The sequence below is a fragment of the Eptatretus burgeri genome, chromosome 7, assembly GCF_056783735.1.
Source record: "Eptatretus burgeri isolate ZD-2024b chromosome 7, Ebu_testis_v1, whole genome shotgun sequence".
Lineage (NCBI taxonomy): Eukaryota > Metazoa > Chordata > Myxini > Myxiniformes > Myxinidae > Eptatretus > Eptatretus burgeri.
Window position 1 is genome coordinate 67,030,415 of NC_140967.1, and position 20,656 is coordinate 67,051,070.

The 20,656-nt window shown below is 42.0% G+C and overlaps 1 long non-coding RNA gene across 1 annotated transcript in view; it reads right to left on the minus strand.

Moving 5' to 3' along the window:
- The window catches only part of LOC147023453 (uncharacterized), a 49,017-nt gene that overhangs the window by 1,207 nt on the left and 27,154 nt on the right, over window positions 1-20,656 (minus strand). Inside the window, exon 3 of the long non-coding RNA XR_015059744.1 lies at window positions 677-726. This is a non-coding gene — a long non-coding RNA (uncharacterized LOC147023453). The remainder of the gene's footprint in view (window positions 1-676; window positions 727-20,656) is intronic.

Genomic DNA, 20,656 nt, shown 5'->3' on the forward strand with positions numbered 1-20,656 from the left:
TCATCCACTTTTGGTGACGGAGGTAATTAATTACAAAGAAAAATGAGTAATCCTTTTGAAGCGAGGTGTTTGAATTACATATACTTGTATCTTGTGTGTACGAGATGGATTGAGAGATGAAATCAACACGAGATGAAGATACATACTTGATATGATGTACATCCTTGCACAGATGGTTTTTAAGGAATCTAAAACAAGCAGATTGTTCCAGCCGAGTGATCCGTCAGTTGAGTGCGCGTGCAAAAGAAACTTTATATGAAAAGGGGACCAGGAAAGTGATCATTCTGATTAGCTTGGCACATCTGCTGCTCAGGGGATGAGCGAGGATGTTAACACGGCACGAGGAAATGAGGATGAAGCTTCTGCTGTTGAGATTGAGAGACATTGCAGAGGAACTCATCACAAATTCGATTTTGATCTGGCAATTCAGTCATAACTGCCTGATTTAAGAGGCTTTGTCTTACCAATCAGCCCTGAGGATCACAACTCTCACTGATTCTTAAATATACAAGACATATACATCAAACACAGAAGTTAAGATTTTCACACAAACAAAAATCACACCGACACTCCATATTTTCTTCATTTTGTTTCCTAAAACATTTACCCCTTATTTTCATACATCTTGAAAAAAAGGTGAAAAATTCCTCCGATGCCATGAAATTCCCATACTTACCATGATATATTGAGTGTGAATAAGCCGTTCAAAAATTAATTTTTACGATCCTGAAGGGAGACAGTAAAATCATCCATTAATGTCCAACTTAAAGGGTTCTCCATCAAAATTAAAACTTTTATGGCAGTCAGACTTGAGAAAAGTGAAAGGCAGGGAAGAATCTAGTGCAGCTCCTCTAAATCAGAAGGTAAAGTTCAACCAAGTATGCGGAGGGTCAACGACTGCCTTTGATGAAAAGAGTAGAACTTCTGATAGGAAGACGGAAGAGTGCACTTGCTGTTTTAGTGATCCAATTGCAAAAAAATATAAACAGTAATGGATATTGCAAAATAAAAATTGTTTCTGACGACATGTATCTGGAGAATTGGGGTTGGCAGTTGGGGAATTTTCGCTCTTTTCTTTAAGTGTTCAATATATTCAGGATCAATATTATTTGAGTAAATCATACAGTTAACTGTGCGTACTCTGGATACACATGTACATAGTGACTGTAATAAGGAATAGCACAACATCGTGATATCTGCACACGGAAATCAAAGGATTCTCAAAGACAAAATGTTTACAAAAATGGCCGAGCTCAATCGGCCATTTTTGAAGCGATGCCACGAATCGTAACCGACTGGTTGGGCCAATCTGGTCTCTAAATAATTGAGGTGAGAATGAGGGTTTTCTGGTGAGAGGCGAATGGAGAGGCTAAAACTCGAGGAACTGCAACTGATAACATGATTGGTAAGAGGACACCAGAAAAAAAATTAAAAGGAAGGGAAAAGTAAAAAATAGATACCGTACTCTATTCCAATGCTAGGAGTTTAAATATTATGACAAAAGAGCTTGAAGCTAAATTAGCCAAGTCACAGTACATTCAAAGTACACCGCCCCCATGCAAAATAAATGAATAACAATCCTCCAGCATGCGACATCGCTGGAGCACCTTCGGCATCCGGCGATGCCACCTTGCAGCACGCAGAGTCGGAATTGGGGGGAGTGGTGCACAATAATTGATTGATTAATTAAAATATAATTAAAATAAATAAATAATGATCATAAAATAATTAATTTCTTAATCAATTGGCTGTTAGCATACCTAAACCACCACTGTTTCATCCAAATCTGTATCTTTTTGAAAATTAAGTAATTAATCGAAAAATTAAATAATTCATTGATTAATCAATAAATGAAAAATACTCTTTATAGCCAAATCACTTGTTCACCGTCGTGTCCAAATATTAGCTTTCTAGTTCAAAGGATGGCTGATATATATATATATATATATATATATATATATATATATATATATATATATATATATATATATATATATATATATATATATCGCCCAGAAAGCAAGAAAGAAAATAATTAATCGATTCATTGATTAATCAAGAAATCAAAAATACTCTTTATAGCCAAATCACTTGGTCACTGTCATCTCCAAATATAAACTTCCGAGCTCAAAAAGTGCCTGAGATATTGCCAGGATGAGAAATAAAATAAATAAGTAATTAATAAATCGATAATAATTAAATAATTAATCAATTAAGTGATTCATCAAAAATATAAAAATGTCGTTTTTGCAAAAGCACATCTTCACTTTTGTCCCCAAATTTTAGCTTTCAAGATCAAAGGATGGCTGAGATCTCGCCTGGACAAACAAACAAACAAACAAGAAAACAAATAACACAAGAAAACAAACAAATGCAGTGAAAACTGAGTACTCCCTTCCTTCGGCACCCGGTGATGGCATCATGCATTGCCTGGATATGGAATTGGGAAGGAGCGATGTACAATATGAATAGTGAGGAGTATGATATACTTGCAGTAAGCGAGACATGGTTTAATCAGCAGAGAGGAATTGGAAGACAAGACAAGAAGGCTACAAGACGTATATGGGTGATAAGAAGGAGAAAATAGGAGAGAGTGTAGCAATCTGGGTAAAACACAATTTTGTATTGAGTGAAAGGAGTGACATTATGAAGAGAATTAATATAGAGGATTATATGTGGATAGAGATTAGAGATTGCAATGAAAGTAAGAAACTTGTAGGATGCTATTATAGGGCTCCTGCTGAGAGGTGGATAACAGGGTTCACAAAGAAGTCAGAAAGGCATGTGGTAAGGGGAGAGTATTGATTATGGGGGAAATAATTTTCAGCAATAGATTGGGTTCAGGGACAGGGAAGTGGCAGAGAGGAATGAGTAATTTCCACATGTTGTCCAGGATTGCTTTTTAAGCCAGTTTATACATCTATTTCTTCAAAAATGGTTCACTTTGTAACTATCCATCCCATCCATCTGTTCCTCATCTGCAGTGATTTCAACTGTCACCACCTCAGTTAACAGGATTAGACGTGCAACAAACTGCCATGGTATTGCAACAAAGGCTTTCTGTGATTCTGTGAGTCTCATCCAATCTGTGCACTTCAAAAATCAAACTTCTGCAATTCGTACATCGTCCCTCCTGTACCTGGAAACGATAAAGTTTTCACCCAACTTCTTTTAATGCTCCTCTGTCCCTCTGACCATGATAGTGTGAAAACACATATCTCTCTGGCCTCGAGTAAAGGAAAGGCTCAATGATGCAGAACATAGCTGTTCACACAGGCCAACTGGCAGGCAACCTGTCCTCTAAAGTAGGAATTGGGTGACCATCCCCACAGCCACTGATATTGATCCCATCTAGGAATACTTTCACAAAAGCCTGTCTGTCTGTGTCTCTGTCTCTGTCTGTCTCTGTCTGTCTCTCTGTCTCTCTCTCTCTCTCTCTCTCTCTCTCTCTCTCTCTCTCTCTCTCTCTCTCTCTCTCTCTCTCTCTCTCTCTCTCTCTTTCTCTCTCTCTCTCTCTCTCTCTCTCTCTCTCTCTCTCTCTCTCTCTCTCTCTCTCTCTCTCTCTCTCTCTCTCTCTCTCTCTCTCTCTCTCTCTCTCTCTCTCTCTCTCTCTCTCTCTCTCTCTCTCTCTCTCTCTCTCTCTCTCTCTCTCTCTCTCTCTCTCTCTCTCTCTCTCTCTCTCTCTCCCCCCCCTCCCCTTTTTAATGCAGAGCAGTAATGTTTGCTGGCAGATGGCAGATGGCAGATGACCTTGAGTAAAGAGAGGGTGAATAGAACAGAGAGAGGGTGAGCAAGAGCAGAGGAGCAGGACAAGTGGGCTGATGCCATCTGGACCGGTTGCAGAATCTGAGGCAAAGTTTGACAGCAAGCTCTCCACTTTGTCAGAAGAAAAGTACAGAGTCCAGGGACAGTTGGGTGTGACTGCGTAAGGTGGGTTCAGAAAGTGATGGGTTTCCGACACAAGATTTAGATGCAAACACCGAGTTTAAGCATTCAGCCTTTTCATGTGCGGTATCAGCAGTGCAGCCATTTGAGGTAAGGGAGGGGATGGAGGGGGAACATACACCAGAAACAGACTTTATTAGATGCCACCAGGATTTGGATGAGGGAGAGAGGTTTGAGAGTTCAGACTTGAGATGAAAAGATGTTGTTTTCTGGCTCTCCTAAGGGTAGATACACACACTTGTTCTGAGTTTTATGAAAGGAACTGAAATTACCCTCAGTTGGGTTTGCTTTCCATGAGGCAAATGCAAGTTGGTTGACAACAACTGCCTCACCACAAGCTTCAGTGACCCATGGGTGGGAGGAAGGGAAGGACAACTGAAGACGAGAGGGGATAAATTGTGCATGATAGAGAGCAAGTTTCTTTGAAAGAATTCCCAGGATGAGTTGATGTTGGGGAAAATAGTGATGGGAGACCAGTCTAGAAGTTTGATGACTGCTTGGAGACCCTGCCATCAGCCTGAGTGAAATGCAAGACTCAACAGCACTGAGGTGGTTCTCTGATAACAGCCAGAGAGATGTCCACTTTGACAAGGACGTGGTCAGAAGAACCGATTGGAGCAAAGGAAGAACAGCAGATATTTTCAAAGAAATTTGTCAAAACCAGATGCCGAAGGTGTACAGTACCATTGGTTGAGATCCGGGTCGGGAAGTTGACCAATTGAGTCAGTCCCAATGAGACGCAGAAGTCTTTTGTTGAAGTGCCATGACAGGTGAGAGAGGTACCCACACACACAGCCAACTGGCATGACAATTGAAGTCACCACATATGAGCAAGAGAGAGTTCGAATGAGAGGATTGAAGTTGGTCCATGTTTTCGGATAGTGAGGTGTAAATGGAGGCATCACTGTTTGATGGATGGTGCAGTACACATATAAACACGAGGTGGGAATGGAGGGGAAGCCGTAACTCGAGGTATTCCTGGGGGTGTGGGGGAGTGATGGCAGTGCATGGAGAGTGAGGAATAGAGTCTTTGATGGAAAGAGCAACTCCTCCACCAGGACGAGGCTCAGGTCTGTCATACCGGAGGAGGGAGTAACCAGGGAGAGATACTTGGGAGTTAGAGACGTCTTGAGGGAGGAAAGTTTCTGTTAGGCAGGTTATGTCTGATTTGTCAGTGGCAGCCTGTATGGAAAAATCTGTCAGGTTTGAGCGAAGGCCCCGGATATTTGAGGTCCACACTGTTAATGAAGAAGGAGGGGAGGGAGGAGGCTTTGGGGGCAGAGGATGGGAGGGGAAGAGGAGGGTAGGACAAGGGAGGAGGGGGGGGGTAAGGAAGTTGTTGAAAGAGTGTGGGGGTTGCAGAAGAGCGAGGGAAGGAACCGGCTGAGGAGGAGAAAAGCTCTGTGGTGCTGGGTTGAGGTACAGTGGGGAGTTATAAGAGAGGGGGCAGAAGGCAGTTGAGGATTTGAGGAGTTGGAGTGATGAGATGGAGGCGAGAGGGCAGGGGAAGGAGGCAGCTTCGTGGATGTGAGGTGGGGGAAACTTTGAGAAAGGTGAGAGAGGGGGTGAATGGAGGAAAAAGGGTGGGTGGGGAAAGATGAGGGAGAAAGGTGAGAGGGAGTTTTTGAGAAAGATGAGAGGGAAGCTTGGAGGGGGAAGAGTATGATGATTTCTTTGAGAGGGAGGGGTGAGAGGGGTGAGAGGGGTGAATTGGCACTGAAGTTGGAAAAAAAAGGATGATTGATGGAAAGCGAACATGCATTGCAAACTGTTTTTTTTTTAATTTTTAATTCAGAAATGCGACTAAAGACGTTTCTTGATGAATGCAATAAAGGCGAATTAAGAGAATGGAGAGAAGAAATGTTGTAACAGTTGAACTTTTTCGATAAGGTATGAAGGAAAGGTCTAATTGAGAGCAGTCTGTTGAAGTAGAAAAAAGTAGTGAATTATGATACATTAATGAGAACCACACGTGTGGAAGAGGAAGAAGAAGCTCTATAAGAGACCATTTTTATCATTATTATCATTATTATTATTATTATTTTTATTTGATAGTGATTGCATAAGATTAAGTGAAGGAAAGGTTGAAGAAAAAATTGTGAGGTGAATGGTGAATTTGGATTGGTAAACACAGAGGGTAGAAACAGATCACATGGTTCCGGGAGGTGTATCGTCAAAAGTGATTATATTTATTTATTTATTTATTTATATAAGGATTGTGGAAGATTCGGAAAAGGAAAGGTTGAAGTAAAATAGTGGAGGTGAATTGTGAATTTGGATCGGTAAACGCCGAGTGAAGCTGGTGGATCGATGAAAAGTATCAGGAAGAGGGGAGAGACACGTGGTTACAGGAGGTGTATGGATAGAAAGGATACAAGGAAAATGATTATTTTCGATGGATTTTTGAAGATTAGGGAATGCAGGGTTGTAGGAAGAAATATGAAGGTAATGGTGAGAGTAGGTCAGCTCAAATAGAAGAAAGATGGTGCGCCAGCAGAAGGAGGAAGAAGAAGAAGAAGAAGAAGAAGAAGAAGAAGAAGAAGAAGAAGAAGAAGAAGAAGAAGAAGAAGAAGAAGAAGAAGAAGAAGAAGAAGAAGAAGAAGAAGAAGAAGAAGAAGAAGAAGAAGAAGAAGAAGAAGAAGAAGACGAAACAAAAAAGAAGAAGAAGAAGAAGAAGACGAAACAAAAAAGAAGAAGGATTGGCACTTGTGGGTCGGGAGGGAGAAAGGGTTGTTGTTGTTTTTTATTCAGGGACAAGAAACAGAGTGTTTAGTTGGGAGGGAATAGATGGGGAGGTGTTGGAAAAGTGGGGAAAATAGGAATTGAAGGTATAGGGAAAGAATATAAATAAAAATGATCGTACACCTGGACGGGATGAACGGGTAGGCCTCAAAGAACCCGGTAAAAGCCCTGTCACACCTTGACGTTTTAGCCAGCATATGGCAAGGTCTCAAAATGTATGTAAAACGCTGGTGTATGCTGAACTATTGATGTTTTTAAAGTTTTGGGCGTATAATAATGTGTTGGACATGCGTAACGTACACAGAACGTTTTAATCACATATAGATAACTTATACCAACAAATGCTGAGCGTGTTGTCGGCGTTCACAACCTATGCCCAACGATAGTCTAACTTATGCATAGCGCGGCAGCGTATCGCCGACGATCACGTGGCGTAGACTATTCATAGGCTGCGGCTTGACGATTCAAATCATAACCGCACTAGACATCGAAGTGTGAAGTCGCTGTCACACCTTGACGTTTTAGCCAGCGTATGCCGACGTATGAAAAATTTGCCGAACCAAGCCTGCACACGTCGAATACGTTATGGGTAAGTTTTGTATACATTAAGAGCACGCTGGCATACGTCGTCATACGCCGAGTACGTCGAGAAATTTTCAGCATGTTGAAAATATCTCGACGTACTCGATGTATGACACACATTCCGTATACGCTGGCATAAGTTGTAGGCACGCTACACGATCGTTAACAGACGTCGACATACGTTACTTGTACGTTACTCATAAGTCGAAACACGTCAATGTAATAGTTAGCGTCAGTGTTCTAGACTCCCTGGTATTTTTTGTTTTTTCTTTTCTTTGGTATGACGGTGATGTTGACACTTCGATTTCTAGTGCAGTTATGATTTAAATCGTTGAGTGGCAGCCTATTAATTATATTATATTACAACCGCACTAGAAATCGAAGTGTTAATACCACAGTCTTACCGAAGAAAAAAAAATAAAAACCATGGAGTCTGGAATACTGACGCTAAACTTTACATTGACGTCTTTCGACTTATGAGTAACGTACAAGTAACGTGTGTCGACGTGTGTCAATGATCGCGTAGCGTGCCTACAACTTATGGCAAGCATTATGCGGAACGTGTGAGTCATACGCTGGCATACGTCGAAAAATTTCAAGCATGAAAAATTTATCTAACACCTCGGTGTACTACGACGTATGCCAGCGTGCTCTTAACGTATACAAACTTACCCATAACGTATTCGACGAGTGCCAGCGTTTTAACCAAATATTGCAAATGTCAGGCATAAACTGGCTAAATCGTCAAGGTGTGACAGGGCCTTAAGACAAGGTCGACGAAAACTCACAAAATAACACGATTTTTGAAACAAAACCGAACTTAGAATACACAGTAAACATGTAGGTGAGAAAATAAACATTTAAAACATGACGAATAACGACCAGAAACTTAACTTTGAGAAAGTCGGCAGAGACCCCTGAGAGAAGCTGCCGTCGCTCCAAACCCAGAACTGGATTCAACTCACATTGGGACTGGAGTTCCTGGAGTGAGGTTTGACTTCACTGGAGGTTTGAGTAATTCCACAACACTGTTGTTAGCATGAAACATGTGATTAAAATTGTCATTCTAACATAATATTGGGCATTTAAAAGAAAGAATGGAAGTTTCAAAATGATTTTAAACCATAACTGTTCTGTTCCTGAATGCAAATCGGACTCATAGAAATTTAAGAATGTGAGAAATTTCCTTGATTTTGACTTTGGAGGTGTCGGGTTCATAACATTTCCTGTTAGTACATTTTAGCGTTGGCCCTGGATATAACACATATATGCACACACACACACACACACACACACACACACACACACACACACACACACACACACACACACACACACACACACACACACACACACACCGCACACACAATTCTCCTTTTACCAAGAGATGCAAAAATCTAGTGTAATTTTGTCTTGTGGCACCGGAACTAAACGAATAATATTGTGACGGTTTTGAAAATGTACCCCGGGGAAGAGCATTCATGTACACGAAGAATTCCCCAAGAATGAGTTATTTAATTAGTTTATGTGGTAGGTAGACCTTTGCCCCATGTCCAGGGGTTTTGGGGAATGCATTGGGGTTAGTCTGTGTGTCCCTGGTGTGATGTACTTTCAATCTTCTGCTACTTTGAATCTTTCTCAATCCACCATCGGTTTGTTACAACAATCCCCCCTCTGCCTTTCTCAATCCACCAACAATCCGCTTCACCAAACCTCAATTTAATAACCCTTCCTTCACCCCATCAGCCTTACCCTTAACCCCACTGGTTTATTCTGTCCTTCAATCAGTCTGTATCCACATTCCTCACCACTTGGCCCACTCATTATTTTATTATTCACAATTAACCATCTGTTCATCCAATACTCCCTCTTATTATTCACCACCAACCATTCGTTGCTCACCATAAACAAATAATCCTCCAGACCGGTACCGAATTACCTTCCTACATTCTTCCTTCCCTGAACTTCCACCATTCTTCCTTCCCTGCAATCCTACATTCGTCGCGTGGGACAACACATCTCAAATACAAAGTAAAGGACAATGCTTCTCCCATATGGAGTCCAGTGTGGCGGACATCTCACATACGCAATATAGTATGCAGTATGTTTGTGCATGAAGGAGGGAGCGGGGGTGCTCCCTCGCTGTTTGGCACGTGAGGGACAAGGCGGGAGTTTGCATTGCCATCTGAACATCATGATGCAGCGATTCTCCACAGCCTGATAGCTGCACCCACCCCCGTCGGACGCGCCCCAATGAGGAAGATGCACGCGTGACGTTTACTCCTTCTCAACCACACCTGGAGCGGCATTTCTAAAGGCCAGAACTCGGCTCAATTCACGGCCGCTGTCGATGCCCCAAGGATATTGTCGAGGCACCAGGGACCGCTGCTTGTTGATACTCCACGGCCACTGTTGTTGATGCCCCGGGAGCTGTTGTTAATGCACAAACGCTGCAAGTGTATCCCCGACTGCCTGTTTGAGTGATTGCCTGCTGGCATGAGGGTAGCACTGGACCCAGCTGCACTTCTAGATGAGGCGTCAGAGTAAGTCATGCCAGGGCCGAAGGCGAGTGACAGCATGAGCTAGGGAGCACGGTGCAGTTCCCAGGGGTGTCACCTAGCTCTATAGAGACTCGCACCACACACTTCCAACATGCTTCTGACACTTCACCACCCATCTTTCCCATCCTAACCCCAACCACCTCTCACAATATTTGGCCTGATGTAACCCTGTGTGGTTGCATGAGATAAGAGAGGAGTTTCCTCCCACACTCCGTTTTGCTTCTTTCTTCTCAATTCTTCTTGTCTCTTTCTTCGCGGACTGAATGATGGCCAGATGTCTTTTGTCTACGTAAGTCTGCTTGAGGGGATATTTTTGCTGGGGGTAAGCTTGTGTTTCTGATGTCTGTACATGCTTTGTGAATAATTGCTTTGTAAATAAGTCTTTGGTTATTGCTTGCTTGTGTATGTAAATAAATAACTATTGTCTTTCACATCTGCCTCGTTCATGTCCTTTCCTTCATATCTTTTCCACAGCATGTTCGTAGTCATTAGATGGGACGGTTTGCCCCACGAATTGGCTCTGCAGGTAAGCCAGCACTTCATCATCTGTCCCGCTTGGCAGTAACAAGTACTCGGGTGCACACTGAGGTCATGGACCTTAGTTGGGGCAATTAAGCCACCAACAGGTAACACACGTAATAGGCGAGAGGACCCTGTTGGATATGGTTATCCCAACCAGCGTCTGCGGTTGCTTAACAACCCGTCGGGCCATGGAGTTGTCCGTAGCCGGTGGCCTCAGGGTCAGTTATGGTGGTGGGTCCGAGTACACACCTCATGAGCCAGGCTTGTGTGCTTATTACTGTAAGTATATTTATAACAACCCCTGCAGCCACCTGTAGCCCCCTACCTCCTCCAAACATGATTAATAGCAAATATCATCATTTTTAACTTGTCCTTTACATGCACAGGCACCAAATATGTCCTTCCCATCGGTGTTCAAAAGCACCTAATTCAAATACACAGTCCAGTGGCCCATCGGGGGGGGGGGGGGTAGGGGTGGTCATTAAGCAAAGGGGTTGAATACTTACGCAACTGAGAATCATCTGATTCTTCTCTGTTGACCTAATAAATGTTGTTATTATCACGGCCTTCCACTGACCAACAAAGTCAGGAGTTTGCAGTGGGAGCAGCTTCCTGTTCGGCAACCTGAGAAAGTTCTCCAAGTCTTTCACTATGTAAAGGCATGTACCTGAGTACTCTCTCAGGTACTTTTACGAGTTTTTATGGCTTCTTTCAGAAGCTTTGTGAGCCATCTCAGGTAACAATCCCTGTCCCGGACACACCATATATTTTATTTTGCTCCAAACTCTTCAGCTTCCTGGGGGTTCTGCGCATGCGCATCGAGCTTTTTTGGAACAATTTACATCATTTTGAAAGTGACATATTCAAAATGGATTATTCAATTCCATGCATCAATTTTCAGTGAATTACATCATCATCATCATCATCATCATCATCATCATCATCATCATCATGCAAAAGTATTCAATTTTTGTATCATTATATAGAAACAATTTTTCCAAATGAACTTTTTTATTCATAAGTGAAGTGATCAAATGAAACACTTGTAGTTGAAGGAGGTTACATGTCAGGAATACCTGGTGGAAGCACCTTTTACAGCAATGACTGCTACGAGTCTTTTTTGGTAGATCTCTACCAGCTTTGTACCGTGAGATGGTGAAATCTTTGTCCATTCTTCACGTGAAAATTGCTCTAGTTCTGCCAAGTTTGAAGGGGATCGTCAATGGACTGCAATCTTCAAGTCTCACCATAAATGTTCAATTGGGTTCAAGTCAGGACTTTGACTGGGCCACTCAAGAACGTTTATTTTTCTTCTTATTCAGCCACTCCAGTGTGGCTTGCGCTTTGTGCTTCGGATCATTGTCCTGCTGAAATGTGAATCTTCAACCCAGTTTCAGATTAATGGCTGACTCAAACAGGTTTTCATCAAGGATTCTCCTGTATTTTGCACTGTCCATTGGCCCTTCTATCCTGACAAGCTTGCCTGTCCCTGCTGATGAAAACTAGCCCCATAACCTGATGCTGCCATCACCATGTTTGACAGTAGGGATGGTGTCGACTGGGTGATGCGTAGTGTTCGGCTTGCACCAGACGTTACACTATTGATTTACACCAAAAAGTTCAATTTTGTCTCGACTGACCACAAAACGTTTCTCCACTTGCCTGCAGTATCATCAAGATGCTTTATCACAAACTCCATACAAGCTTTTAGATGCATCTTATTCAGTAATGGCTTCTTTCTTGCCACCTGTCCATAGAGGCCAGCTTTCTGAAGGCAATGAGACATTGTTGATTGATGAACACTGACCCCCATCTCAGACATAGAGCCTTGCAGATCTTTCAAAGTCATTGTCGGATTTACAGTTTCCTGCTTGCCCGTAGCCGGTGGCCTCAGGATCAGTTATGGTGGTGGGTCCAAGTACACACCTCATGAGCCAGGCTCGTGTGCTTATTACTGTAACAATATATTTATAACAGCCCCTGCTGACCCTGAGATTTATAACATATAAAATATAAATATAAATATATATAAAATCTAAATATATATATATATATATATATAAATATATAACATATAAAATAAAAAATATAAAATATAAATATAAAATCTACTCCCAAACCAGTTTCCTGCTTTGCCCAGCTGGTGTGTTTGAATGGGTGACCTGATCTGAGTACAGTCTGGGTAGTATAATACATCTTCCATTTCTTAATGATTGATTTCACCGGACTCAAAGGGATAATGAGTGACTTTGAAATGTTATTTCCCTCTTCTGAATAGCGTTTCTCCACTACTTTATGTCTGACTTCTTGTTCGTTGACCAAGTGAGTTGCACCTTAAAACTCCTGAGATAAGTGTGGGAGCTTAATTTTTAAGTTAAATCACTGATTATGTACAGGTGAAACCTATTACACTTATTTTGTAACCTTTCAAACAAATAATTTGTTCCTGAAGTGATTTAGAGTTAATTAAGCAGACAGGTTGGATACTTACGCAACTGAGAATCTTCTGTTTTTCTCTGTCAACCTAATTTATTCACATTTTATCTGCAATTTTTAGCCTTATCACTTTGGAGTAGATTGTGAATACTCTGCATATCAAGTTTAATTTTAAAGCATCATAAAAAATAAGCTCAGGTGCCATCAAAATGTGAAAGCATTAAAGGGTGGTGAATACTTTTGAAGCCCTGTGCAGAGCGTTGGAACTGCAACACAGGAAGTCAGGCCATGAATTTGTAATTTGTTCATGAGGCCGGCGATAACTCGCCTACTCTTTGCGGAGGACACCATGGGATCTTTAACATCCTCTAACTAATGCTGGCAGATGGGACGCCCAGTTTAACATCCATGTGATGGGGGGCACACACATTGTTCAATCACTCTGCATGTGACGCACCTGGATGACAATTTATAGCTGGATCGAGATTCGAACCCAGGCTACACCGCTTAAAGGTGAGTGTGAAATTACATCATAAATTTTTTATCTTAAAGATTCATCACAACACATCAGAATACACCATAAAAAATATCACAATAAAATTACTGTTATAGTGCGGCAACTTAGCTAAATATAGCATAACAATTGTGCATTTCGTGAGGAAAGCACCAAATTTGGCACACTGGTAGCCTATCATATTATGAACAGATTTGGATTTTGGGCCATCTCAAAATTTTTGATGGCAGTGGAAAATGGCATGAAACAGCCATCAGCGGCTGAATTTGAGATGGCCCAATATCCAAATCTGTTTATAATATGTTAGGCTACTAGTGTGCCAAATTTGGTGCTTTCCTCACAAAATGCACAATTGTTATGCTAAGTTGCCCCACTATTAGAGTTATATCCTACTATATATTTATATTGCTATTATATAATTAAACAATGATTTCCTTTAAACAATACAAAGGTATCAAAAAAGAAGAATAGGTATTATGTAAGCCGAAATGTATGGAAGAGATAAAAAAAAAGAAGAGGAATGGCAAAAATAAAAAAAATTAATCAAAAGAAAGCACAAGCACAGAAGGCTAAATGAAGGACAAGAGAACAAAGGAAAGAGGGATAATACATGCAAGTATCAAGGAGAAACAGATGCACACATCCTAAGACCAGATTGTTTCAGATAAGCACATTTATGAGAACACTGAATTGATTTTTCATTAAAAATGCGAACTAAGTGGAGTAAAACACCATTCATCATATGATTGGTCTTTACAATTAAACTGGAATTGTGACTGTCCGCCTCAGGGTTCTTGTGGAGTTGTTAACGGGAAATATTGACTAAATTGATTGGTAGTTTTTGAAGTTTTTATTTTTATTTTTTCCTTGAAAAAAAATTGCAGAGACTTTCTATGTTCTTTTAAAACTTCAGTGAGAACGCACCGAGGCAGAACGTCTTCAAACATTGTGTTGTATATTTGCATCCCGACATTGTGACGAGGACCACGTTTTTTGAACTCTTTAAATACAGCGATTCTGATGTTTTGTGAGTGCTCTACTCCAGACAGGTGTTGCATATTCGGTTCAAGAACGAATGTTATTCGTAAAGATCGTGAGAAGTTTTTTTTTGGGGGGGGGGGGTGGTAAACCATGACATAGTAGTTCCCAATACGGACAACTGGCTGGTTTGGGAAATGCCGCATGTATAAGATATTCATTTTGATGCATTTGGCAGGTAGTGGGGCAACTTAGCTAAATATAGCAGAACAATTGTGCATTTTATGAGGAAAGCACCAAATTTGGCACACTAGTAGCCTAACATATTATGAACAGATTTGGATATTGGGCCATCTCAAAATTTGTGATGGCAGTGGAAAATGGCTGCCACAGCCATCTGCGGCTGAATTTGAGATGGCCCAATATCCAAATCTGTTCATAATATGATAGGCTACCAATGTGCCAAATTTGGTGCTTTCCTCACAAAATGCACAATTGTTATGCTAAGTTGCCCCACTAAGGGTCTAATTGAATTGTTGCTATTTGACCATTTCCAAAGTTTATTCAAGCACGAATTCACCATTAGGACAGCAGTATTGGGCAAGGGTCTTTCAGTCGGAGTCGTTAATGCATGGAATGTCTCCCTGGAAAGGTATTCACATTAGAGGGGGGTAGATAGGTTTAAATTGGAATTAGATAGGTACCTTGATGCATTGAAGATGGAAGGGTGCTGCGATATTGGCAGGACTTGTATAGGTAGCTTGTGTGTGGATGGGTGATGATTTCTGGAGTTGGTGCAGCATCGGCATGATGGGCCGAATGGACTCTTCCTGTTCCAGTGTTCATTGTGTATCCTTGTGAAGCATGCTAATGAGACGGTGTATAATGGAAAGCAATTTGCTGTTCCCAAACTGATGCAGATGAAGCTTTGGAGTAACATCATCTAACATCCATGTTGCAAGGAATCCATCAGAGATCTTAGAAAAATGATCGGTCTTAACTTTTCCAAAGGAAGAGGATTATTTTTGGGTATCACAACAACTACGGTACACTTCCATTCATCTGTAACCTGTCCTTGTTGAACAGAACAGTGAATTATATGAGTTGGAGGTGTTGCTCACTCAACGGAAAATTCACGGGTAATGCATGTAGGAGTAGATATCTCGCCAGGTCCACCGCAGGGCGCAGGATTCATGCCCAATCATTGCCAATGTATTTTGGACTTCCCGTGGGTTTACTGTGGGACATGGCTTCGGAGTCACAAGGCACGCTTGTAGGACAGTCAAATCCAGAGGGTCTACATCAGAAGAAACAGAAATAAAATGTTCATTGATAGTGTTCGCAATCATTAAATCATCCTCGATGTCTACCTGAGGAACAGATATTGGCACGAGATCCCTGCTGGCCTCCGGTAAAAAACATGGATTTCACAGTACCATGCTGAGGGGTTATTACATTTCAGACATTGAATGCGCGTGAAATAATACTCTGTTTGAGCTTTGACTATGCATGGTTTTACTTTACTTCTGATTCTTTTCCAATTCAGAGATTGTTCACGGTGAAATGGTATTTGTCGTTTATGAATTGGGAATTTGAGTTCTGCAGTCATCTGTGGTTTGTCACTTGAGTGAAGTTTCACTTTTACAATTGGGAAATACATTTTATTAGCACAATGAAGAATTTGAATGAAATCATTGCATTGCGAATCGACATCAACATTGCTGGTTACTTCTTCCCAGTCTTATTATTACAAATCCCTGTGCCCCAAGCTTCAATTGCACTATCAAGCATTGGCTGATTATGAATGCTCAGTTACATTGCACTTTCTGAAAATGAAGACCGTTCGGATCACCATCAGACCATGTTTTTTACATATTTATCTACATACATATCTACTCTCTCTGTGTCTCTGTCTCTGTCTCTGTTTCTCTCTCTCTCTCTCTCTCTCTCTCTCTCTCTCTCTCTGTTTCTCAAAATAAATAAATCTTGCTTGCACTCGAATATTCCTCAAATTGCTTTTATGCCTGCATTAGTGTTTGTGGAACTATTTTCTGTGTTTTTTCCTCAAAGTTTTACTTTGTCTCTAACCAAGTTTTTTTTTGTACAATCTAAAAGTTTTATACTTTTCCTTAATTCACTCTGTAATTTCCCTGCTTAATTATGTTGACTTTCTTCTTTTGCTAATTTCACAGTTTCTACAAAGTTGTAAAAGTTTTTTTTGCTTTAATAACCAGTTTCAATGAATTGCATGAAAATTATATTGTTACCAAACCAGAAGTTTTCCATCTCCTCAATTAGCATCTGTATTGAACAAGATCATTTTTATCACTGAGAAGTATAAAATGTTGTTTTCAGCAGGGTTCTTAGCATTATTGGTAAACTTACATCATTGGTCATTCGTCATGGAATTACTTGATTATGGAGCATTTATTGTGGAGACATCTATACACTTAACTGACTGTTGGTGCTTTCATGACAAGTTGCAAATGTTTTCATGGGAAACAAACAATCCTGTCCAGGTCTTTAATCCATCTAAGGGTGCAGAAATTTCAACTGATCAGCCTTGGAAAATGAACCCACAACAATGAGAGAATGCACCAAGGGTTTACCCACTCCACAACCAAGCCATTCAGCCATTAATGGGTCATGAAAAGAAATATCAAGAACACTTAATTTGTCTGATTGACTTCTAATTATTCATTGATGTCCACATTTAATGTGAGAAGCTTATGAGGCAAAGAAAATTTGAAGACCCATGAAGAAGAACTCGGCAGTATGTCAGTCATTTATCTATCTTTCATCTTCTCTTTGAACCGGCGCAGGCGATATATATATATATATATATATATATATATATATATATATATATATATATATATATATATATATATATATATGTTATATGTGATGCCAGCACAGGCGATGACAATGATGGGTGGCCGGCGGACACTGGCGGTGCCACTGGAGCCAGTGTTGATAGCGACGGGGGCTCGGTGGCTCCTGGCAGTGCCACTGTTTCCGTCGACAATAGTGATGCGTGTTTGGTGGCCACTGGGACGGCCGTCTCAGCCATTACTCCTCTTGCTCCAAATGTAAGCTCACCAACACGAGGAAGCGTTCCATTCAGTGCTGGTTATGTAATTCTTATTACCACTATTCGTGTGTTAAATTGTCTGGGCGTCAGGCGGCGGCACTTATGACCAATTAGTCATGTCCTGCCTTGCCTTGGGATTGCACCGAAGGCCCCCGGTTATCCCGGCCCAACCAATGGACATTTCCACCTACTTAGTGATATGTCATAATAATTTTAGGGTATGCCGTAAAGTAACCAAGGGTGTTCATATCCCTGTCGCCGATGTGCTTGGCAAACTTCTCCATGACGTTGTCCTCAAGAACCAGGCCCCCTTGGCCCGATAAAGAGGCTCCGGTCTCCCCTGATGTCTCATTGACTTCTAAAATCAAGCATCAGGTAGCTGGTGTTTTTTTTTCCCCCCAGTCCACCGTTTCCAGTCATCCTTTCTGGCAACTCCACAATTAAGCCTTGTAAAGCCGATGAATCTCAACATATCAACAGAAGGGTGAAAGCAAAATTTGCCGTTATGGATATCAAGGGGGCCATCAGAGAGTTGGCGTCTTGTGAGGGGCATTCCCCACAATCAACCGAAACTACCGAAGCCCTCAAAGCCAAATACCCAGCTGCCCCTCCTAAACTCAACCTCCCGGCTGCGCCTGATAGTTCTTTCTGAGCATTCCGTCAGAATCGCGGTCAACCTCTTTCCATCTGGGTCAGCTGCGAGCCCTGATGGGCTCAGACCGGGATATCTTCAGGCTCTTTTTGGCAAGGAATCAGCCGATGTGGGGGCCTGCTTAATTTCATCTCTTACCCTGTTCCTTTTACATGATTCTGCGGGGAGAGGTTTCCAAAGCCGCACATCCTGTTTTTTTTCTGTGCAAATTTATTTGCTCTAACTAAGAAGGATGGTGTTCGTCCGATCGCTATGGGCAATACTTTGAGCTGTCTCACGACCAAGGCCGCAGTCTGATTTTTTTTTTCTGAAGATCTTGAGGCTGAGCAACGTCCTGTCCAGTTGGGCTATTCAACTAAAAGTGGGTGTGAAGCGGCTGTCCACGCTGCCAGACTTTGTCTGATGAATCCACCTCCAAATTGCATCTTTCTAAGCATTGACATACGTAATGCATTTAATTGCTTGAGACGTGACTTTTTTATCTGAAGTACGAAGACGCACCCCAAGTATCTATCCACTATTCTGGCAGGCCTACTCCAGGCATTCTGATTTGTTATTTGGTAATGAGGCAATTTATTCAGCAACTGGCGTTCAACAGGGTGATCCCTTCAGACCAGGTCTTGTTTTCCCTGGGCATCAACCCAATAGCCAGGGGTTTCAGTCAGAGTTAATTATGTGGTACCTCGATGACGCATCATTTGAGGATGAACCCGTGAAAGTGCTGGCTGACCTCCAGAATATCATTGCCCAGTTGACCGACATTGGCCTCAAGATCAATGGTGGCAAGTGCAAGTTGACCATCTTCAACTATGCATCGCTGGATGACTGTCAACTTACCGAGGCCATATTTAAGGCAGTGCTCCCTGATATTAAGATTGTTTTGATCAATGACTGTACTCTTCTTGGTGCTCTTATCTCCCCGAGGCTTTCACGCAAAGCTATTCTCAAGAAATACGATGACTTGATCCATATGGCAGGCCGTCTGGAGCAAATGGATGCATGCGAAGCATTTGTGCTGCTCAAAAACTGTTTTGCCCTGCTCAACCTCCTGCACGTTCATTGATATAGTGTTACCTCCCTCCTCTCTCTCCCCACCCCCCCCACCCCATCTCCTCTCTCTCCCACACCTCTTTCTCTGTATTCCTCTCTTCGTATTCCAGTGAGCGAAGTGATGGGTGGTATTTGCTCGTAATAAATAACAATGAAGTGATCTCACCAGACTACCGATGAGAGCATTTTTTGTTATTGTTATTGTTGATGTTGTTACAGGATATAAGGCTTCTAGTGTAGCTGCCCCACACACACACACACACACACACACACACACACACACACACACACACACACACACACACACACACACACACACACACACACACACACACACACACACACACACACACACAGATGGATGCATGAGACACAACACAGGACTGTTAGACGAGACAAACAGAGCCAGTGAGCAATGGGGAAGTGCCGTCACTTCCTGCAGCGCTTTGAGTACCAGTGATGCCATGACGATGGCGTCACCTCTCTCACCAAGGAAGAAGCACATACCATTTTTAAAGTATTTGGTGTGACTCAGCCAGGGTTTGAACCACTGACCTCCCAGATTTAGATCAGATACTTTAACCATTACAACACCGAGTCTGGTGAATTAAAAACCATGAAAAGAGACCCATTGTGGACTCGGAGTTGGGGATGAGAAGACCACGAGGGGGCAAGGTACCTCAGGTTCCCACCAGACTCTCCGGAATTGCAGGCCGTCGCACACGAGTAACTTTGTGATGCTGCGGGTCGCTAATCGACTGTGAACACCAATAACTCGACCACGTGACTGAGGGTCCTGCATCTGATACCGTTCACCGAAAAGTCACGTGGTTTAATTACTGGGGGACATGCCCTTGGTACACCTTATTCAAACCAGATCATCTTACCGGATCAGATGCAGCCAACCATAACTGCCAAGAACCTAGAAAAACGGATCGTTGGGGGATAACGTTTCGGCTAAGCTAGAATATGAACCATGCTGGACTAATGAAGGAAAAGACGAAAACCAGCTGGGAACATTTCTACACAAGCATTCATTTGCAATCAAGCGAGGAAAGGTATGTGGCACAGTCAATTGGGTTTATTCGTATATACAGCAAAGGATAGCAAGGAATTCATAAGGTGCGGAAAAAGGAAAGCAATTTACAAAAGCAGACAGAGCAGACTTATCCCGTTCGAACTTCTACAATCTTAACTTATGCGATGACAGGCGCCAACACACACACACACACACACACACACACACACACACAGACACACACACACACACATACACACACACACACGGAAGATTATATAGAGTTCAGAGAGTAAGAGAGAGAGCAGATGAGGATAAACAGTCTTGCAATACCTGGCATGGTCGGCAGACCAACACAACACAGTATGCTTAGGGAGAGGTAGGAGGGAGGAATGCTGGTGTCTGAGGTGTAGGAGTGGGAGTTGTGATGTAGTGCAATATGGGGGGGGTGGGGTGTGCCAGAGGAAAATGAGATTGCGAGTCAGTAATGATGCTCTTTTGTGTGTTCAAAGGGGATGAGATAGAGGAGTGGAAAGAGAGAGAGGAGAGAAGATACGTGAGG